Here is a 23,822-nt window from a genome sequence, read left to right as displayed (position 1 = left end):
TCACTCACCACGGGCCCACAGTCAGGCGACAGGGCACGCCCCGCCCCAGCAGCCGCCTGCAGCGGATGGCAGTGACAGGATCGAGGCTCAGCCTCCGCAGCAGAGCATACCTCAGCCCTTAGAGACACAGTCTTCTCTTATATTTGTTGACCCAACTCTGGTGTTATGGCACATCTTATGATGGAAATTTTACAGTTGTAATGGAGGTCGCATACCTCCCCACAGCAGTCAGGAATAACAAGGGCTACCACAGGGCACGGGAGGGTCACAGGGTTATGGGCAAGAAGGAACAGAGTGGGGCTCTGTTCCAAACATCTGTGAGGGTAACAGTGCCCATGTAACTCACACCACAGCACGGCTGTCCGATGAAAGCATGTTGACCAACCATCTCCTATGCTTTAGGCCGCCGGGCTGTATCCCACACAACACAGCCAGCAGCGGCCTTAGGAATTATCTGCAGCATCTGACATTCTCTGGAACAGACCAAGGGGTACAGCAGTTGTACCCAGTCCTGCAGGCAGTGTTGCTATATCAGGACTCTCCTATCACCGCTGTATGCTGTAAGATTCTCTGCACCTAGCAGGAGCTCTATAGGGACACGTCTGACATCTTCAGCGGGTAGCAACGCCCCCCTTGAGCCACATAACATATAAGAAAGAGCAGTAGTTTGGGGAAAATAGAGGGTCGGGTAAAAATTTACAATTGAATGGGATGCCTTTAAAATAGTCATGAGGGGGCTCTGAATTAAATCAGTTTATGGAGTCAGATTCACACTCTTGAAGGAATTATAGGCAATGGAGAGCCAGATTTGTAGATTAGAAATTGAAGTAGTCATAGATGGTACCAGTGTTCCACAGCTAACAAAGAAAAAAAATAGAATAGGAGGTGCCATTCAATAGACTGACTGCAGTTGACCTCAGGGAATATGTGGTTCAACAGCACACAGAGGGTGATAAGGCAGGTAGGCTACTGACCTGTTTCCTAAAGGCTGATGCTCTTATAACACCAATTGGTGCCATTTACAACCAGCAAAGAGTACTAGTGAATGCAAAGGGAAGCATTGACAAAATGTTCCGGACTATTATGCCACCATTTATACTGCGTCAGTTGGTACCACCTTGACCAGATCCACTTGCTAGCAATTAACACACTCCAGATGGAAGCACTGTTGGCTCTGGAAGATATACAGCTGGCCATCAAACAGTTGGTCAGGGGCAAAACCTCTTGTATGGATGGTCTGCTCGTCGAGTTTTATTCCTTGGTTAGCTTGCAGCTGACACCTTGCCTACTGCGAGTGTATGAAATAGCAAGGAAAAGGGGGATTCTCCTGCTGTCAAGAAGAGAAGCATTAATGTTGGCTTTCTGAGGTGCTACAGTACTCCTCTAAATGTAAGTTCTTATCGTCCACTGTCCTTACTTAGCCTGGTATATAAAGTTTAGGTAAAATACTATCAAATTGTTTGGTCCCGGTGGTCCAAACGATAATTGATCCAGACCAAAATGGGTTTATATCTGGTAGGAATACCTTTTTAAATTTGCAGCATTTATTCATGGTAATGGATTGGGCAGGTTTATTGGAGCCAATCTGTGTGTGGCCTCCTTGCACATCAGGAAGGCCATTGACATCTTGAGCAGCCACATCTATTACTGGCGCTTCATAAGGTGGGATTAGGCCTCGAGTTCCTGGGGTGGGTGAAGTTGCTGTACTCTGTCCTTTTAGATGCACAGAGGTAAAGCAATATCAGATGCCTTCTAGATAGAACGAGGCATTAACAGGGTTGCCCTCTTTCCCCTATCATTTTTTAACTAGCAGTGGAACTGCTGGCTTGCCTGTTGGGTACTAAAGGTCCACATTACGGTGTCAAGGAGGTGGCTCATGGTTTCTTTGTATGCTGACCATGTCCTGATTTATCTTCTAGAGTACAGGGACAGTCTCTTCAAGAGTACAGGGACAGTCTCCTGCAGCTGATGGAATTGCTGAACTAATTTGGTAAAGTATTGGGCCTAAGGATAAACTGGGATAAATATTGTCCATTCCTCTGGTGAAAATACCTGTGAAACAACAATTCCTTCTACCTACTATAGTTTTGCAGTGGAGATTTAACACCATTAGATATTTGAAAGTGAATATTAATCACCTAAAGAATGACCTGGTGGATGGTAACTTGGAAAGAGCACTGATCTCACTGAGCCAGTTGATGCTGTTCTGATATGCACTCTCTCTGTCCCCTTTGGGGAGGATCTCTATATCAGAAATGTTGGTTCTGCCCTGCTTTTTGTATTTTTGTGACAATTCCAGTGATACTTAGAAAGGTTTTTTTGGAAACTTCAGTTGCAGTTGACAGCTCTGATATAGGGTACAGGCAGGCATGGAATTGCGCTCTCAAAGCTGCACTCTCACGTGGCACCTGGTGGGTTGATGTAATGCTATCTGTATTTAAACACTGGCTCCATCTTGACCACTGACTCCATTTTGTGCTTAGCTTAGCTTCAAACACCGTCACATTGGTGGTGTAGGTATTTTTCTGTGCACAGCTTGTTAACATGTTTTCGCTTTTTTTCACCAAGGACGGGAGCATGACATGGGTGAGTGAAAGAGATAAGGATGTACCAGGCTGAGAATGTTTATGGAAGAGCAGGGTACAGCTCGGTCTTGGAAGTACACCCTGGGATCTGGCTAGTCTCTAGTGTGTTCTTTCAACACTGACCTGGTATGGTCTGCGTTTGAACAACAACTTACTCGATGGGAGGGGTGTTTCTAGAACCTTCCTCTTATGTTTCTTTAAAGTAAATAAGGTGGGGAAGCTTGATAGCTGGGAGAAGAAGGAACTCATCTGGGAATGGACGCATTGCACAGAAAATAAATCCCATTGAGGTTGGTCTCCCTTTTGTTTTGGTTGTCCAGGGTTCCACAACCTGAAGCTGGCAGACAAGGGATGATGTCGGAGTCAAGCCCCATGGTGATGCATTTTCATTTCTTATTTTTAGCTTTGCGGTGTGCATGCATGAATACGTAGTCACTATATATATTTAATATTTATTATTGAAGCATTGCATTTTCCTTGTTTCTGTGATCATTATTATCCTGGTGCTGTGATTATTTTGAGAATTGCATGTGTGTTCCTGCATTTGAAATAAAAGCTCACATTATTCTGTTTTTTATGAAACTTGGGAAATGCCTTAATAAATTCATTACTCAGACTAAGAGTGTTGCATTTTTTGCATTCCTTTCATTCAGTTTCCTCTCAGTCTGAAGCAGAGCAGAATAGTTGAGCATCCCAAACTCTGAACTCTACTATGTGGCTGCTTATTTCAGTGTATCAAAAATAGAGGGATACTATTCCAGAAGATACTAGAAGATACTAGAAGGCTACACACTCACTAAGGTCAAGCAGTAGGAGAATTACTCCCTTGATTTTTGGTGCCCTTCCACATCCAAAAAGAGATGTCATGCTTCATCACTGGGCTGCTCCTCATAGGATCGGAGCTGCAAAGGGAACCACTGATGAATCACTGGGGCAGAAGTACATCACAGTCTCTGATCTGTATGAGTATATTCCAGCAGCCTAACTGCCATCTGCTGGTTTGTTTCTGGCAATAAATAAAAAACCCATGTTCTCATGGAAAAGAACACAGCTGGAGAATGAAGAACTTGTGATACACATGTAATACATATGTTACCAGTGGAGCACATAAATTAGTGTGATGCCACTTTGGTGCAGCATATCCTTCAGTTTGGAAGAGGGTGATGGGAAAAATGAGGACTTAGGGGGTGATTCTAACTCTGGCGGGCGGCGGAGGGCGCCCGCCAGAGTTCCCCCCTCCAGAATACCGCACCGCGGTCGTAAGACCGCTGCGGTGATTCTGGGTTTTCCACTGGGCTGGCGGGCGACCGCCAAAAGGCTGCCCGCCAGCCCAGTGGAAAACAACCTTCCCACGAGGACGCCGGCTCTGAATGGAGCCGGCGGAGTGGGAAGGTGCGACGGGTGCAGTTGCACCCGTCGCGAATTTCACTGTCTGCAATGCAGACAGTGAAATTCAAAGTGCGGCCCTCTTACGGGGGCCCCTGCAGTGCCGGGCACTGGGCACTGCAGGGGCCCCCAGGGGCCCCACGACACCCCATACCGCCATCCTGTTCCTGGCGGCAGAGCCGCCAGGAACAGGATGGCGGTATGGGGTGTCAGAATCCCCATGGCGGCGCAGCGAGCTGCGCCGCCATGGAGGATTCTTTTGGGCAGCGGAAAACCGGCGGGAGACCGCCGGTTTTCCACTTTTGACCGCGGCAAAACCGCCGCGGTCAGAATGCCCTGCGGGGCACCCAGGGGCCCCACGACACCCCATACCGCCATCCTGTTCCTGGCGGCAGAGCCGCCAGGAACAGGATGGCGGTATGGGGTGTCAGAATCCCCATGGCGGCGCAGCGAGCTGCGCCGCCATGGAGGATTCTTTTGGGCAGCGGAAAACCGGCGGGAGACCGCCGGTTTTCCACTTCTGACCGCAGCAAAACCGCCGCGGTCAGAATGCCCTGCGGGGCACCGCCAGCCTGTTGGCGGTGCTCCCGCCAACCCTGGCCCCGGCGGTCCATGACCGCCGGGGTCAGAATGACCCCCATAATTTCCGTACTCAACCCTTGCCGAGATTAGGAAAGCAGTGCAGAGGATTGTGTTTTCATATGTAAGAAACTTTATGGAATTGGAGATGTATTTTAAATAAAGTTGTTTCAAAAGCCTTTCAATTGTTTTTAGTGCTGACATTGGTCTTTAGCCAACACTGGCGAGGCATTAAAAGGAATACCCAGAATCCCTTTTGCTTCACCTCCCATATCCCCTCCTGCCCATCAGTGATATCACTGTGCCTTGACTTCACTAATCCCCACCAAGACAAGAAGAAGAAACAGGTCAGTGTTCTCCACCATGTCCAGTGAGGATTTTTGGCCTTAGGTGGCCTCCCCAGCTTTTAGAGAGGCATTACTGTAAAGGGGGGAGTCTCCCTTTTCCAGAGATGCCTTTCGAAATATACTTTGTTTTGGGGGCCGGTCCCCTGGCCTTTATTGGCTGACCCCCATGGGGGGCATTTTATTTTATTGATATAATGTTTGTTTTCACCAGTTCGGTACAATTGCACAATCTCTGATGGTTGCGATCTCGCCTTTCAGAGGAAAACAAAATGGCAGCCATAAAGTCATGTGTTTTGAGTTTCGGCCTCTGTAGGACATTGGCAGACCCCCACGTGGGCATAAAAATATTTGTAAACATATTTTCTTCTGGGGGCGTGATAGCACCCCCTGCCCCCAGGGGAAAACAAAACAATCTTCTTGCATTCTGGGAGTTGGCCCTCCTGGGACATGGGCTGTACCCCGCAGGGGGGAAATGTATTCATCCAAGATGTTTTTTTTCCCCTGGAGGGCACAATAGCGCCTTGAGGAGTGCTTTATTGTGCCCCCCAGGGGAAAACAGTGATCAATAAAAGAAATATGGCATCCATCAGTGAATCATATTGCTAACAATCAAACAAATGGAATTCACGAATTACAACACAAGAGGCGTTTGGACAAAATATAGGATACAAAATATTGATTACACAAAAATTCCGTATTCCGTATTGTGATACAGAAATATCGTGATGCGGAAATATTGTTGATATTATTATCGATATTTAGGTAAGTATTTTGTTTATACTAAATAGTTGTAAAAATATCTATATATGTTGTATATTGTTTACAGAATTATTGTTAATATTTTAAAATATAGTTTAAAATTTTAAGTTAATAATTTTTCAAATGTAATTGTTAGTAATTTATAGTGTTGTAGAGGTATAGGGTGGGAAGTTAATTAAGTATTAAATATGAATTCATTATTATTTAAAAAAATATTTATTTGAAATATACTTATTCAAATTGTTTAATAATTATATTTTTATGTCATATATTAGTAGCAAGTTATGCATGGGTACAGTATTAATTAATTGTTAATATCTATTAAAATATTTAATTGAAATACTATGCAACTTGTTTAATAATTATATTTGTTATGTTATGTACTAGGAGTGGCCTGTGAGGGTTGCAGGGACATAGGGTGGGAAATTAAGTATTATTTATTAAAATTTAATTGAATTCTAAATATGCAATTTTTAAAATATTTTTATTTTTGATGTTATAAGTTGGTTGTGAGCTTTTAACTACTAATTAATTCATTTTTATTAAAATATTTAATTGAATTATAATTCTGTATTTTTTTCAATGTTTATATTTTTAATGTTATATATTAGTTGTAGGTTGTTGTTTTTGTAGAATCATAGGAAGTTATTTAAGTGATAATTATCACTTATTTATTTTTTAATAAATATTTTTTATTGATTAATATGTTAATTTTGTTAGACTTTTAATTTAATCACATGTGTTTAGTGGATAGTAATTCTTAAATAACATCTATTAATTTAGTAAAATGTGTAAAACTTGTGCATATTTATATGTACAATTTTTATATTATAACATCATATTTTTGGTGCAATAGTTTTCAAATTATGTTATGCGTTTTAAGTGAACTACATTCTTTCCACCGCTTCCCTACTGTTGCACAGACTGGAGCGGGAATAGTAAATTTGACCCGCCCTGAGTCCAACGCTTTACCTACTGTTGCACAGACTGGAGTGGGAATAGTAAATCTTACCCCTCCTGAGTCCAACACTCTCTCTACTGTTGCACAGACTGGAGTGGAAATAGTAAATGTTACGCCTCCTGTGTCCAACACTTTCCCTACCGTTGCACAGACTGGAGTGGAAATAGTAAATTTGACCCCTTCTGAGTCTAATGCTTTCCCTACAGTTGCACAGAATAAAGTGGAAATAGTAAATTTGACCCGTCCAGAGTCCATTGTTTTCCCTTGTGTTGCACAGACTGGAGTGGGCATAGTAAATTTGACCTGTCCAGAGTCCAGTGCATTCCCTACTATTGCACACACTGGAGTGGGAATAGTAAATTCTACCCATCTGGAGTCCAATGCTTTCCCCACTATTGCACAGGCTGGAGTAGGAATAATACATTTTACTCCTCCTGAGTCCAACACTTTCCCTACAGTTGCAGAAATTAGAGTCGGAGTAGTAAGTCTTAGATCTCTAAAGTATAATGATTTTATTTCCAGAGTTTAATATATTTATTTAAAACATTTACATTTCTGTAATAATAATATTTGCTTACTTGTTAAATTTTATGCATATATATATATATATATGTATTATTTTTAATGTTTTTTTAATTTTAATTCTTTTTTGGTAAATTATTTAATGGTTTACATTTGGTTTTGTTACATTTGTTATACCTCCTCTCTGTCTCCCTCTCTCTCTCTATATATATAGTTATTTATTTTTTGTTAGATTTGGAATCCTTGGCGTGGTCTCCCATAATTTTTTGCCTCTGCTTCCCAGGTTGTTGTTGCGTGCTGGACTCTGTTTTTGGTGTTTTTGTTGGCACTTTACCACTGCTGACCAGTGCTAAAGTGCAAGTGTTTCCTACGTTAAATTGTGTGTAATTGGCTTTTCCATGATTGACATATTTGATTTATTAGTATGTCCCTAGTAAAGTGCCCTAGAGGTGCTCAGGGCCTCTAAATCAAATGCTACTAGTGGGCCTGCAACACTGATTGTGCCACCCACCTGAGTAGCCCTGTAAACATGGCTCAGACCTGCCACTGCAGTGTCTGTGTGTGCAGTTTTAAACTGCCAATTCGACTTGGCAAGTGTACCCACTTGCCAGGCCCAAACCTTCCGTTTGTACACATGTAAGGCACCCATAAAGTAGGCCTTAGGTAGCCCCATGGGCAGGGTGCAGTGTATTTTAAAGGTGGGACATGTACTGATGTGTTTTACATGTCCTAACAGTTAAATACTGCCAAATTTGGTTTTCACTGCGCAAGGCTCCTCTCTCTCTGAGTTTAAAACGGGGGCTGCCTTTATATATTATTAAAGTGCCGATTCCCTTTGAGAGCAGATAGAAATATGGAGTTTCCGGTCTCTGAACTCACAATTTAAAAATGCATCTTTTAGTGAAGCTGGATTTAAGATTGTTAGTTTGAAAATGCCACTTTTAGAAAGTAGGAATTTTCTTGCTTTAACCATTCTGTGACTTTGCCTGTTTGTGGATTCCCTGTCTGGGTCAGACTGACAGTTGGGTTGTTTCTGAATCACCTCTAGTAGGGACACAAAGGGAGCTGGGGTGTAGCCGGCATAACCTGATGAGCCATCTGAGGTGGAGGGAGGAGTGATCACTGAAACCTGAATGGGCTGTGCCTGCCCTCTCACAATGCAGTCTCCAACTCCCTTGTGTGTGTCTGGGGCCTGGCCTGGGCAAGGTAGGATCTTGTGAACAACAGAGACTTTCTTTTGAAGTTTGCCTACTTCAAAGGCAGAAAGGGGTATAAGTAGTAGACCGAAAACCCCAGACGTTTAGATCGCTCCTGGAACCAAGAGGAACCTCTACCAAGGAGAAGAGTTGAAGAGCTAAGGAGAAGTGCTGCCCCTGCATGTGACGGTGCTTTGTTGGGCTATCCTACAGTTGCTGCCTCTGCCTTTTAATGGGCACAAAGACTGGACTTTATTGTGCATTCCTGCTTGAGAAGAATCTCCAAGGGCTTAACTGAGCTTGCCTCCTGTTTTGAAGTCTCAGGGCCATCAAAGATTTCCTCTGCCAGCATCTGGGCTCTCTGCTGAGACACCTGCCCTGCCAAGTGATGCCCTATCCAATCCCTAGGCCCTTGAAAGGTGAAGTTGGCAGAACAAGGACTGAAATCCACTCACAGAACACCATGCTGGGAAATTTTCGATGCACCATATGTAACGCGGCTGATAAACGATGCGTCACCTGCTTCGCGGCTGAAATTGACACTCCACCTGCATCGTGGCTGGGAGATCAATGCATATTGGCTGGAGAAATGACGCAACACTAGCTTGCGGCTGGTCATAACAACGGAAACCCCATGCAGTGCGGTTTTCTAACACTGTGCGATCGGATTTCTCATGAATCTTCGCTGGGTGTCAAAGCCTTTCTGAACCTACGTGGATCTGATGTGCCCTCTCCGGAAATCGACTCATCACTCTCCTACGAGTGAGAAAAACATTGCGTTGCCTATCTGACCAGAGAAGAAACGATGTAGGGCTTCACTTGCGAGTAAGGAATTGACGCATCGCTGAATTTTCTAATGCAAGTTCGCCCATGTAGCTTTATTTTTGAGGCAAACCAGGCACTTTGTATAAAATCAATGTTTCCACAGATTTCCATGGAGTAAGACTCTTATTCTTTTGAAAATTCATATCTTAACTTGTGTATGTTGGATTTTTGTCATTTTGGTCTTGTTTGATTTAGATAAATATTAACTATTTTTTCTAAACTGGCGGGGTGTCCATTTTGGAGTGTAATCACTCTTTTACTGTGTGTGTTGGTACAAATACTTTACTTATTGCTTCTCAGCTAAGCCTTTCTGCTCGTTTCAAGCTACCAAGGGGGTGAGCGAGGGTTAACCAGGTGTGTTTAACCTTTGCCCTGACTAGAGTGAGGTCCCTTTCTTGGACAGGGGGTAACCTGACTGCCAACCAAAGACCCCATTTCTAACATTGGTGATCAGCGGTGAGGACTGGGCTTGTATTTGTACTTGGCATACACTGACTAAGTGTACACTACTTTTTTTTAGTGCAGACCATTACGTGACCACACACCACTTGTTTTTGTGTTTTTGCTTTTTCTCTTTTTTTGGACTTCATCTGCTTCAATTTTTTGTGATTTTTGAACTTCTCATTGGGAACTCTTTTGTTCTGCCTTGGAACTTTGCACTTTTGACTTGCCATCATGTCTCAAACTGGAGATGCACCAGCTGAAGCTGTTTTTGAGTTAAGGAAGCTGGAAAGTTACACAGTTGCCCAACCGAAACAGTTCTGTAAGGAACCTGTCTGTCCCATTAAGAGCTCCACCAGGAAGGCACTGAAGGCCTGGGGGAAAGCCAAGGAGGCTGGGGGGGGGGCACACAGAGGAGAAGGAGGAGGGTGAGTAGGTACAGAGTATTCATAATGTGGTGGTGAATGTACCTGTTCTGCCTGGGGGAAGGGTCTCCAGGGCAGGTAGCAGTATGTCATGCAAGGGTCTGACTCCTGAAGAGTTGCACGACAGACGGGCAGAGAGGTTCACCAGTTGGAGTTAGAGATGTTTAGGATGAAAATGGAGAGGGACATGGAGGAGAGGAGGCTGGCCATGGAAGAGAAGAAGATGCTCCTGGCTTATGAGCTTAGTTCGAGGGAACTAGATCAGAGGAGCCAGTCTATTAGAGAAGGTTGGCAGCAGTACCACAGTGCAGCCTGAGAGGAAGGAGCACATTTCGAAAGACCTAGTGAAGGATTATAAGAGGAAGGATGACATATACTTGTGGTTTCAGGGGAATGAGTCTGCTCTTCACATGAACATGGTCCCTGAAGCACACTGGGGGCGGGTCTATGGTAGCACTTTGAGGTAAAGAGTAGGGATACTCTGACATCCTTAGGGGATCCTCAGGGGCTCACTTACCCTATCATGAAGAATGCCCTACTCACATGGTATGGTCTCACCCCTGAGCAGTACAAGGACAAGTTTGGGTCCTACAAAAAGAAAGAATCCCAAACATGGTTGGAATGTGTTGACTCTTTTTGCAGGTCACTGGATGGTTGGGTGAAGGACAGTAAGGTAACAGCTTATGAGGGGATTTACAACTTGATTGCTTGGGAGCACTTGCACAGTCTTTGTTTTCCAGAGCTGCGGCAGAACCTCACTGACAGCAAGCTGACTGACCCCAGGAAGCTTGAGCAGGAAGTGGACCATTGGGAGAGCATCAGGGTCCACAGGAGGTATGGGGGAGACCACGCCAAGGTTGGGCAGGGTCCCTCTCAGAAGAAGAAGGGGGGTAAGACTAAACAGGGGCAGTTCTCAAAAGGGCCCCAACCTAGTTCCCAGGGTAAGGAATCCCAGCCCCCATTTGAGAAGAAACCTTGGTTTTCTAAAGGGAAACCTGCAGAGGCGGGTCTTCGCAAGTGTTATGCATGTGACCAGGTGGGTCATGTGAGGGGAGATCCCAAATGTCACAAGTGGACTATGGCACCCACTGGTGCTCAGTCACATGGTTTGGCCAGTGTGGCGCTTGGGGAGCAGTTGGATCCAGGTGGGTGGAAGCCATCTGAGATGACCCTTGTCTAACTAAGGACAGTGAGCTGATCCAGAGAACCCTTGTGCCTGAAAACACTAAAAAGTACAGTCAGTGGGTGACCATCAGTGGACAGAGGGTAGAGGCTCTGAGAGACACAGGGGCCAGTGTGACTACTGTGAGAAGTCACCTGGTGTCTGAAGAGCAGACAGATCCCCATGTACTTCACCAAGTAGTTGTGGTAGACAACTCAGAGCGCCTGTGCAGAGTGACGCAGGTTCGCTCTGAATGGGGGGGTCTCAGGTGCCTTGAGAGTAGCTGTGAGTCCAAACATGCCTGTAGATTGTCTGCTTGGCAATGACCTGGAGGATTCCCTTTGGAAGGAGATGGAACACAGGTCTCACTTGGAGATGTTGGGTCTGCCTAGGTGAGTGTGTGTCCACCCGGTCAATAGCAGCCTGGTGATCAAGAGACACTGAAGCCTGAAAGAGTGGCCCAGGTGTCTGCCAGAAGGAGGAAGGGCAAGGGGACTGGGTGGGGGTGGGGGTGGGGGTGGAAAACACCCCAGAAGTTCCCACAGTCCAAGAGGAGGCTGAACCTGAGGGGGGTGTCCCAGAGCCTACAGGGGAACAGGTGGCTGAACTGGGGGAGGTCCCTGCGCTGACTCAGTGGCAGCAGGAATGGGGACCCACCAGGGAAGCATACTGTGAGGCACAGAAGATCTGCCCTACTCTGGAGGGTTTGCAGCAGCAGGCTGCAGACCAGATGTCTTGCAAGGAGCCTGGATCACACTTGATCTACTGGGAGGGTGGCCTCCTAAATAGTGAGCCTAAGGTTGCTGAGCCTGGGTCAGCCCATGTGCTTCAGAGCCTTCCTACTGGGCCTGGCTCATGATGTGCCTTTAGTTGGACATTTGGGGCAGGACAAGACCTTTGAACGGCTTGTCACCCACTTTTACTGGCCTCAAATGCGCATGCACTCAGATGCACACTGTAGGCCTTGACAAACTTGTCAGGCAAGTGGCAAGAGTGGGCGGAAATGTAAAGCTCCCCTCCAACCTTTTCTTGTGGTCAGCACTCCCTTTGAAAGGCTTAGTATCGACATTATGGGGCCTCTGGATCCCAAGACAACCATATGCAACAGGTTCATCCTGGTCTTGGTGGACCATGCCACCCGGTACCCAGAAGCCATTCCTTTGAGGTCAATCACCTTCACTGTGGTGGGACGTGCATTGATGGGGGTTTTCACCCGTATGGGGTTCCCCAAGGAGGTGGTATCTGATAGGGGTACCCACTTCATATCAACATATATGAAGTCTTGTGGAAGGAGTGGGGGGTGACATATAAGTTCACCACTCCTTACCACCCCAATGTAACTGTCTGGTTGAGAGATTCAACCATACCTTGGAAGGCATGGTCATGGGCCTATCAGAGACCTTGAGACGTATGTGGAACGTCCTCCTGCCATGCCTTTTGTTCCCCTACAGGGAGGTGCCTCAAAAGGGTCTTGGATTTTGCCCTTTTGGGTTACTGTATGGCCACCCTGTCAGGGGCCCTTTCAGTCTAGTTAGGGATGGTTTGGAGAAAGTCTCCAGTAAGCCCCCCAGGATATTTTCAGTTACATGCTGGCTTTTAGGAACGGGACTTCCCGCTTCAGGAAGCTTGCCCAAGAGAACCTGGAAGCAAGCCAGGAAGATATGAAGCGCTGGTATGACCAGAATGCCACTCTGGTTGAGTTTCAGCCTGGCCAGAAAGTGTGGGTGACTGCCCCAGTGGAGCCTAGGGCTCTCCAGGACAAGTGGACTGGGCCATTTGAGGTGGTGGAGTGCAAGAGTGATGTCACCTATCTGGCAAACTTGTGGACTCTCAGGAACCCTTTGAGGGTCCTGTATGTAAACTGCCTCACGCCTCATTTTGAGAGGACAGAGGTGACAGTGTTCCATGCAACAGAGGATGGGGTGGAGGAAGAGAGTGAGCCGTGAGCCTCTTGCTGACCTCCTGTTTGCTAAGGAGAAGGATGGGTCTATAGAGGGAGTGAAACTCTCCCCCTCACTGACCCCAGAGCAACAGAGGGACGGTCGCCAAGTATTTGGATAGTTTGCCTCTCTATTTTCCTTGATCCCAGGGGTCACTCATCTGTGTACACATGATGTGGACACCAGGAACAGTCCTCCTGTTAAACATAAGGTTTACATAGTGACTGACAAGGTTAGAACTATCATCAAGGATGAGGTGTCCAAGATGTTAGACTTAGGGGTTATTGAGTTTTCCTGAAGTCCTTGGGCCAGCCCTGTGGTCTTGGTCCCAAAAGCTGCTGCTCCTGGTGCCACTCCAGAACTCAAGTTCTGTGTGAATTACTGGGGACTCAGTGCTGTCACTAAGACTTATGCGTACCCCATCCCCTGAGCTGGTGAGCTCATTGATCAGTTAGGGGCTGCCAAATATCCAAGTACTTTTGACCTGACCTCTGTATATAGGCAGATTGCTCTGACTGAGGGGGCTAAGGAGAGGTCTGCATTTTCCACCCTAGATGGGTACTACCAATTTAGGGTGATGCCCTTTGGGATGAAGAATGTCCCTTCCACCTTTCAGAGGTTGGTTTGCCAGGTGTTGGGTGGACTGGATTATTTTAGTGCAGCCTACCTGGATGACATTGCTGTGTCCATCTCCACTTTGTAGGAGCACTTGCAGCACCTCTGCAAAGTGTTAGAGGCCCTGCAGAAGGCAGGTCTCACTATTAAGACTAGCAAGTGCCAAATAGGGTAGGACTCTGTGGTGTACATGGGACACCAGGTGGGTAGTGGCCAGGTGGTACCCCTACAACTCAAAATTGACACTATTCTGGCTTGGGAGCCCCCCAAGACCCAGACTGAGGTAAGAGCCTTTTTAGGTCTCACAGGTTACCATAGGCGGTTTGACAAGGGGCATGGCACTATTGTTGCCCCCTTGACTGACTTAACTTCTAAAAAGCAGCCAAAGAAGGTGATCTGGACTGAGTCTTGCCAGACAGCTTTTTATGCCCTGAAGGCAGCCATGTGCACTGCACCCGGGCTGAAGGCACCTGACTTCTCTAAAGAATTTTTTCTGCAGACTGATGCTTCAGAGCATGGTGTAGGAGAAGTGTTATCACGGCTAAACGAAGAGGGCCTAGATCAACCTGTAGCCTTCATTAGTAGGAGGTTACTTCCCAGGGAACGTAGGTGGAGTGCAATTGAGCGTGAAGCTTTTGCCCATTGTCTGGGCATCGAAGAAGCTAAGACCCTACTTGTTTGGGATTCACTTTGGGGTTCAGACCGACCACAGGCCCCTCAGATGGTTAATGCAGATGAGGGGTGAGAATCCCAAACTGTTGTTCGGTCCATTTCCCTACAGGGGATGGACTTTACTGTGGAACACCGCCGTGGGACAGGACACGCCAGTGCTGATGGTCTGTCCAGATTCTTCCGCCTTAGTGAAGAGAAATCCCATGAGGTTGGGTAGTTCTCCCCACTTTCACCTGGGGGGACATGTGTTACACCTAGCATCCTTGGCGTGGTCTCCCATAACTTTTTGCCTCCACTTCCCAGTTGTTGCTGTGCGCTGGACTTTGTTTTTGCTGTTTTTGTTAGTTTGGGCACTTTACCATTGCTGGTCAGTGCCAAAGTGCAAGTGCTCTCTACGTGAAATTGTGTGTGCAATTGACTTTTCCATGATTGACATATTTGATTTACTAGTAAGACCCTAGTAAAGTGCACTAGAGGTGCCCAGGGCCTCTAAATCAAATGCTACTACTGGGCCTGCTTCACTGAATGTGTCACCGACCTGAGTAGCCCTGTAAACATGGCTCAAACCGGCCACTGCAGTGTCTTCGTGTGCAGTTTCAAGCTGCCAATTTGACTTGGCAAGTGTAGCCATTTGCCAGACCCAAACCTTCCCTTTTTATACATGTAAGGTACCGCTAAGGTAGGCCCTAGGTAGCCCCACGGGCATGGTGCAGGGTATGTTAGAGGTAGAACATGCACTGATGTGTTTTACATGTCCTAACAGTGAAATACTGCCTAATTCGGTTTTCACTGTGCAAGGCCGATCTCTCTCATAGGTTAACATGGGGGCTGCCTTTAAATATTATTAAAGTGCAGATTCCCTTTGAGAGCAGATGGAAGTATGGAGTTTAGGGTCGTCTCTGAACTCACAATTTAAAAACACATCTTTTAGTGAAGCTGGTTTTTAGAATTTTAGTTTGAAAATGCCACTTTTAGAAAGTAGGCATTTTCTTGCTTTAACCATTCTAAGACTCTGGGGGTCATTCTGACCCTGGCGGTCATTGACCGCCAGGGCCAACGACCACGGAAGCACCGCCAACAGGCTGGCGGTGCTTCCTGGCCAATTCTGACCGCGGCGGTAAAGCCGCGGTCAGAAAAGGGAAACCGGCGGTTTCCCGCCGCTTTTCCCCTGGCCAAAGGAATCCTCCATGGGGATTCCGATCCCCTTCCCGCCAGCCTGTTCCTGGCGGTTTACACCGCCAGGAAGAGGCTGGCGGGAACGGGTGTCGTGGGGCCCCTGGGGGTCCCTGCACTGCCCATGCCACTGGCATGGGCAGTGCAGGGGCCCCATAACAGGGCCCCAGCAAGATTTTCAGTGTCAGCTTGGCAGACACTGAAAATCGCGATGGGTGCCACTGCACCCGTCGCACCTCAGCAAATCCGCCGGCTCCATTCGGAGCCGGCTTCATCTTTGCTGGGTCTTTCCCGCTGGGCCGGCGGGCGGCCTTTTGTCGGAATGACCCCTTCTGTCTGTTTGTGGATTCCCTGTCTGAGACTGACAGTTGGGCTTTTTGTGAATCTCCTCTAGACAGTGACACAAAGGAAACTGGGGTGTAGCCTGCATATCCTGATGAGCCATCTGAGCTAGAGTGGAGGGAGGAGTGGTCACTTACACCTGAATGGGATGAGCCTGCCCTCCCACAATGCAGTCTCCAACCCCCAGGTGTGTGTGTGTGGGCACTGGGCTGGGCAAATCAAGATCTTGTGAACAACAGAGACTTTTCATTGAAGTTTGCCTTCTTCAAAAGCAGAAAGGGGTATAAGTAGTGTACCCAAAACCCCAGACTTTTAGATCACTTCTTGAACTAAGAGGAACCTCTGCTAAGGAGAAGAGTTAAGGAGAAGTGCTGTCTGTGACTGTGTGAAAGAGGACAAACTGGACTTTGTTGTGCATTCCTGCTTGAGAAGAATCTCCAAGGGCTTGAACTGAGCTTGCCTCCTGTTTTGAAGTCTCAGGGCTATCAAAGACTTCCTCTGCCAGCACCTGAACTCTCTGCTGAGACTCCTGCCCTGCCAAGTGGTGTTCTATCCAGTCCTTGGGCCCTTGAAAGGTGAAGTTGGCAGAACAAGGACCGAAATCCACACACAGAACACCATGCAGAGAATTTTTCAACGCACCATCTGCAACGTGGCTGATAAACAACGCGCCACCCGCTTTGCAGCTGAAATCGACACTCCACCTGCGGCTGCTGATAACGCTGCAAACCCTATGCAGTGCGGTTTTCTAACACTGTGCGACTGGATTTGTCATGCATCGTCGCTGGGTGTCAAATTCATCATGAACCTGCGTGCATCCGAGGTGCCCTGTCCGGAAATTGATACATCGCTCTCTTATGAGAGTGAAAAATGATGCATTGCCTACCCGATCAAACAAGAAACAACGCACAGCCTCACTTGAGAGTAAGGAATCGACGCATTGCTGACTTTTCCGACGCACGCCTGCCCGTGTGGCTTTATTTTTGATGCAAACTAGGTACTTTGTGTAAAATCAATGTTTCCATTGAGTTCTATGGACTAAGACTCTTATTTTTTTATTTATTCAGATCTTAACTTCTGTATGTTGGATTTTTGTTGTTTTGGTCTGTTTGATTTAGATAAATATTGCCTATTTTTTCTAAACTGATGTGGTGCTCATTTTGTGGTGTTATCACTGTATTACTCTGTTTGTTGGTACAAAAACCCTACACTTTGCTTCTGAATTAAGCCTTTCTGCTCATGCCAAGCTACCAAGAGGGTGTGCGGGGGCTAACCAGGTGTGTTTCTCTTTTGCCCGGACTAGAGTGAGGGTCCTTGCTTGGACGGGGGGTAACCTGACTGCCTGACTGCCAACCAAAGACCCCATTTCTAACACACACATTAAATTGGAAAGAAATACAAAAGAATGATTACAATCTAATATATATTTTTACAAATAGTGGTATATTATATATATGTATATATAAACATATGTAAGTGTTTTTGAAGCAAGGTTTGAGACAGGTTGTAGACAGTCAGCAGAGATGGACTGTTGGTGAATGACTGCTGCCAAGGCCCCAATCGAGTTATGGAGGACAGTTCTGAGGCAGGCTCAGATACTGAGAAAGCATCTGAGGGAGAAGAAAATGGATGAGAATGTGGAATAGTTTTTCCGGTCAGCGGAGGCTATCCAGCGACTTGTGGTTGGGAGGTGGTTTATTAGTAGGTGCAGGTAGGTACCTACAACTAGTAATAACATCACAATCACAAATAAGGTCCAGTAAATTCTCAATAATTTAATCCTTGCTCAACCCTTGGTAGCTTGGCTGACGAGCAGTCAGGCTGAACTTAGGAGACAAGTGTGTAAAGCATTTAATATCACCAAAACAGTATATAAGTAAGACACAACACACAAAATGAATCCAACGCTCTACTCAACTGCAGCATGACCCCATTGAGCAGGTCCCAGGCCAATCTCTCCCATGCTGCTGCACCGCTTTGCTTTCTCCCTGTTTTTCTGAGTGCTTTCTTCTGCTTTTCCCTCATTTTTTTACTGCTTTCTCCTTCCTTTCCCCTGTTTTCTGAGTGCCTTTGCCTGCTCTTCTCTCATTTTTTACTGCTTCCTCCTTCTTTTTGCCCCCATTTTCTGAGTGCTTTCTCCGGCATTTCCCTCTTTTTGTACTGCTCTCTCCTTCCTTTCCCCTGTTTTCTGAGTGCTTTCTCCTGCATTTCCCTTGTTTGCACTGCTTTTCCTGGTGCTTTCCTTATTTGCAGCTCCCCCCCATTTTCCTGCCTTCCGCTTACCTCTCCATTCGCCTCCCAGCGCCCCTCCCGCCTCCCAGGAGCTACTTATTGGAGGCTGCATTGCAGCCACCTGCAGCAGGAGAGCAGTCAGCGCACCAAAGGAAAGCCCATCTGCACCTGTCCGGGCCTGGACCACACCCAGCCCCTGGAACGCTGGTTCTTCCATCCTCTACAGCTATATTGCTTCAGACCTCCCAGCCCTGGACCCAAGGCCCCTGAACAATAACTGCTGCTGCACATCTCCAAGCCCCACCAGAGGACCGTTCTCCTTCCAGCAGTGCTACTTCACCTGCAACACAGAACCAATCAACAACGCTGGAGACACTGCAAACCTGTCTGTGCACACCGCGCCGACCAAGACTGCCACGGCACAACTGCAGTGCATTCTACTCAATGCATGAACGCTCGGCAAACACGCTCTCATCCCTCAGCTCAGACATCATCTTCCTCACAGACCTAGCTGAACCCTGCCTCTGCGACAGGGACCAAATCCTACCCTATTTGGCACTTGCTAGTCTTAATAGTGAGACCTGCCTTCTGCAGGGCCTCTAACACTTTGCAGAGGTGCTGCAAGTGCTCCTCCAAAGTGGAGATGGACACAGCAATGTCATCCGGGTAGGCTGCACTAAAATAATCCAGTTCACCCAACACCTGGTAAACAAACCTCTGAAAGGTGGAAGGGACATTCTTCATCCCAAAGGGCATCACCCTAAATTGGTAGTACCCATCTAGGGTGGAAAATGCAGACCTCTCCTTAGCCCCCTCAGTCAGAGCAATCTGCCTATATACAGAGGTCAGGTCAAAAGTACTTGGATATTTGGCAGCCCCTAACTGATCAATGAGCTCATCAGCTCAGGGGATGGGGTACGCATAAGTCTTAGTGACAGCACTGAGTCCCCAGTAATTCACACAGAACTTGAGTTCTGGAGTGGCACCAGGAGCAGCAGCTTTTGGGACCAAGACCACAGGGCTGGCCCAAGGACTTCAGGAAAACTCAATAACCCCTAAGTCTAACATCTTGGACACCTCATCCTTGATGATAGTTCTAACCTTGTCAGTCACTATGTAAACCTTATGTTTAACAGGAGGACTGTTCCTGGTGTCCACATCATGTGTACACAGATGAGTGACCCCTGGGATCAAGGAAAATAGAGAGGCAAACTATCCAAATACTTGGCGACCGTCCCTCTGTTGCTGTGGGGTCAGTGAGGGGGAGAGTTTCACTCCCTCTATAGACCCATCCTTCTCCTTAGCAAACAGGAGGTCAGCAAGAGGCTCACGGCTCACTCTCTTCCTCCACCCCATCCTCTGTTGCATGGAACACTGTCACCTCTGTCCTCTCAAAATGAGGCGTGAGGCAGTTTACATGCAGGACCCTCAAAGGGTTCCTGAGAGTCCACAAGTTTGCCAGATAGGTGACATCACTCTTGCACTCCACCACCTCAAATGGCCCAGTCCACTTGTCCTGGAGAGCCCTAGGCTCCACTGGGGCAGTCACCCACACTTTCTGGCCAGGCTGAAACTCAACCAGAGTGGCATTCTGGTCATACCAGCGCTTCATATCTTCCTGGCTTGCTTCCAGGTTCTCTTGGGCAAGCTTCCTGAAGCGGGAAGTCCCGTTCCTAAAAGCCAGCATGTAACTGAAAATATCCTGGGGGGCTTACTGGAGACTTTCTCCAAACCATCCCTAACTAGACTGAAAGGGCCCATGACAGGGTGGCCATACAGTAACCCAAAAGGGCAAAATCCAAGACCCTTTTGAGGCACCTCCCTGTAGGGGAACAAAAGGCATGGCAGGAGGACGTTCCACATACGTCTCAAGGTCTCTGATAGGCCCATGACCATGCCTTCCAAGGTACGGTTGAATCTCTCAACCAGACAGTTACATTGGGGTGGTAAGGAGTGGTGAACTTATATGTCACCCCCCACTCCTTCCACAAGACTTCATATATGTTGATATGAAGTGGGTACCCCTATCAGATACCACCTCCTTGAGGAACCCCATACGGGTGAAAACCCCCATCAATGCACGTCCCACCACAGTGAAGTTGATTGACCTCAAAGGAATGGCTTCTGGGTACCGGGTGGCATGGTCCACCAAGACCAGGATGAACCTGTTGCACATGGTTGTCTTGGGATCCAGAGGCCCCATAATGTCGATACTAAGCCTTTCAAAGGGAGTGCTGACCACAAGAAAAGGTTGGAGGGGAGCTTTACATTTCCGCCCACTCTTGCCACTTGCCTGACAAGTTTGTCAAGGCCTACAGTGTGCATCTGAGTGCATGCGCATTTGAGGCCAGTAAAAGTGGGTGACAAGCCATTCAAAGGTCTTGTCCTGCCCCAAATGTCCAACTAAAGGCACATCATGAGCCAGGCCCAGTAGGAAGGCTCTGAAGCACATGGGCTGACCCAGGCTCAGCAACCTTAGGCTCACTATTTAGGAGGCCACCCTCCCAGTAGATCAAGTGTGATCCAGGCTCCTTGCAAGACATCTGGTCTGCAGCCTGCTGCTGCAAACCCTCCAGAGTAGGGCAGATCTTCTGTGCCTCACAGTATGCTTCCCTGGTGGGTCCCCATTCCTGCTGCCACTGAGTCAGCGCAGGGACCTCCCCCAGTTCAGCCACCTGTTCCCCTGTAGGCTCTGGGACACCCCCCTCAGGTTCAGCCTCCTCTTGGACTGTGGGAACTTCTGGGGTGGGTTTTTCCCACCCCCCACCCCCACCCAGTCCCCTTGCCCTTCCTCCTTCTGGCAGACACCTGGGCCACTCTTTCAGGCTTCAGTGTCTCTTGATCACCCAACAGGCTGCTATTGACCGGGTGGACACACACTCACCTAGGCAGACCCAACATCTCCAAGTGAGACCTGTGTTCCATCTCCTTCCAAAGGGAATCCTCCAGGTCATTGCCAAGCAGACAATCTACAGGCATGTTTGGACTCACAGCTACTCTCAAGGCACCTGAGACCCCCCCATTCAGAGCGAACCTGCGTCACTCTGCACAGGCGCTCTGAGTTGTCTACCACAACTACTTGGTGAAGTACATGGGGATCTGTCTGCTCTTCAGACACCAGGTGACTTCTCACAGTAGTCACACTGGCCCCTGTGTCTCTCAGAGCCTCTACCCTCTGTCCACTGATGGTCACCCACTGACTGTACTTTTTAGTGTTTTCAGGCACAAGGGTTCTCTGGATCAGCTCACTGTCCTTAGTTAGACAAGGGTCATCTCAGATGGCTTCCACCCACCTGGATCCAACTGCTCCCCAAGCGCCACACTGGCCAAACCATGTGACTGAGCACCAGTGGGTGCCATAGTCCACTTGTGACATTTGGGATCTCCCCTCACATGACCCACCTGGTCACATGCATAACACTTGCGAAGACCCGCCTCTGCAGGTTTCCCTTTAGAAAACCAAGGTTTCTTCTCAAATGGGGGCTGGGATTCCTTACCCTGGGAACTAGGTTGGGGCCCTTTTGAGAACTGCCCCTGTTTAGTCTTACCCCCCTTCTTCTTCTGAGAGGGACCCTGCCCAACCTTGGCGTGGTCTCCCCCATACCACCCGTGGACGCTGATGCTCTCCCAATGGTCCACTTCCTGCTCAAGCTTCCTGGGGTCAGTCAGCTTGCTGTCAGTGAGGTTCTGCCACAGCTCTGGAAAACAAAGACTGTACAAGTGCTCCCAAGCAATCAAGTTGTAAATCCCCTCATAAGCTGTTACCTTACTGTCCTTCACCCAACCATCCAGTGACCTGCAAAAAGAGTCAACACATTCCAACCATGTTTGGGATTCTTTCTTTTTGTAGGACCCAAACTTGTCCTTGTACTGCTCAGGGGTGAGACCATACCATGTGAGTAGGGCATTCTTCATGATAGGGTAAGTGAGCCCCTGAGGATCCCCTAAGGATGTCAGAGTATCCCTACTCTTTACCTCAAAGTGCTACCATAGACCCGCCCCCAGTGTGCTTCAGGGACCATGTTCATGTGAAGAGCAGACTCATTCCCCTGAAACCACAAGTATATGTCATCCTTCCTCTTATAATCCTTCACTAGGTCTTTCGAAATGTGCTCCTTCCTCTCAGGCTGCACTGTGGTACTGCTGCCACCATCTCTAATAGACTGGCTCCTCTGATCTAGTTCCCTCGAACTAAGCTCATAAGCCAGGAGCATCTTCTTCTCTTCCATGGCCAGCCTCCTCTCCTCCATGTCCCTCTCCATTTTCATCCTAAACATCTCTAACTCCAACTGGTGAACCTCTCTGCCCGTCTGTCCTACAACTCTTCAGGAGTCAGACCCTTGCATGACATACTGCTACCTGCCCTGGAGACCCTTCCCCCAGGCAGAACAGGTACATTCACCACCACATTATGAATACTCTGTACCTCCTCACCCTCCTCCTTCTCCTCTGTGTGCCCCCCCCAGCCTCCTTGGCTTTCCCCCAGGCCTTCAGTGCCTTCCTGGTGGAGCTCTTAATGGGACAGACAGGTTCCTTACAGAACTGTTTCGGTTGGGCAACTGTGTAACTTTCCAGCTTCCTTAACTCAAAAACAGCTTCAGCTGGTGCATCTCCAGTTTGAGACATGATGGCAAGTCAAAAGTGCAAAGTTCCAAGGCAGAACAAAAGAGTTCCCAATGAGAAGTTCAAAAATCACAAAAAATTGAAGCAGATGAAGTCCAAAAAAAGAGAAAAAGCAAAAACACAAAAACAAGTGGTGTGTGGTCACGTAATGGTCTGCACTAAAAAAAAGTAGTGTACACTTAGTCAGTGTATGCCAAGTACAAATACAAGCCCAGTCCTCACCGCTGATCACCAATGTTAGAAATGGGGTCTTTGGTTGGCAGTCAGGTTACCCCCTGTCCAAGAAAGGGACCTCACTCTAGTCAGGGCAAAGGTTAAACACACCTGGTTAACCCTCGCTCACCCCCTTGGTAGCTTGAAACGAGCAGAAAGGCTTAGCTGAGAAGCAATAAGTAAAGTATTTGTACCAACACACACAGTAAAAGAGTGATTACACTCCAAAATGGACACCCCGCCAGTTTAGAAAAAATAGTTAATATTTATCTAAATCAAACAAGACCAAAATGACAAAAATCCAACATACACAAGTTAAGATATGAATTTTCAAAAGAATAAGAGTCTTACTCCATGGAAATCTGTGGAAACATTGATTTTATACAAAGTGCCTGGTTTGCATCAAAAATAAAGCTACGTGGGCGAACTTGCATCAGAAAATTCAGCGATGCGTCAATTCCTTACTCGCAAGTGAAGCCCTACATCGTTTCTTCTCTGGTCAGATAGGCAACGCAATGTTTTTCTCACTCGTAGGAGAGTGATGAGTCGATTTCCGGAGAGGGCACATCAGATCCACGTAGGTTCAGAAAGGCTTTGACACCCAGCGAAGATTCATGAGAAATCCGGTCGCACAGTGTTAGAAAACCGCACTGCATGGGGTTTCCGTTGTTATGACCAGCCGCAAGCTAGTGTTGCGTCATTTCTCCAGCCACTATGCATTGATCTCCCAGCCACGATGCAGGTGGAGTGTCAATTTCAGCCGCGAAGCAGGTGACGCATCGTTTATCAGCCGCGTTACATATGGTGCATCGAAAATTTCCCAG

The sequence above is a fragment of the Pleurodeles waltl genome, chromosome 2_2, assembly GCF_031143425.1.
Source record: "Pleurodeles waltl isolate 20211129_DDA chromosome 2_2, aPleWal1.hap1.20221129, whole genome shotgun sequence".
NCBI classification, from domain to species: Eukaryota; Metazoa; Chordata; class Amphibia; order Caudata; family Salamandridae; genus Pleurodeles; species Pleurodeles waltl.
The sequence above is the reverse complement of the archived record's forward strand: the minus strand, read 5'-3'. Positions refer to the sequence as shown.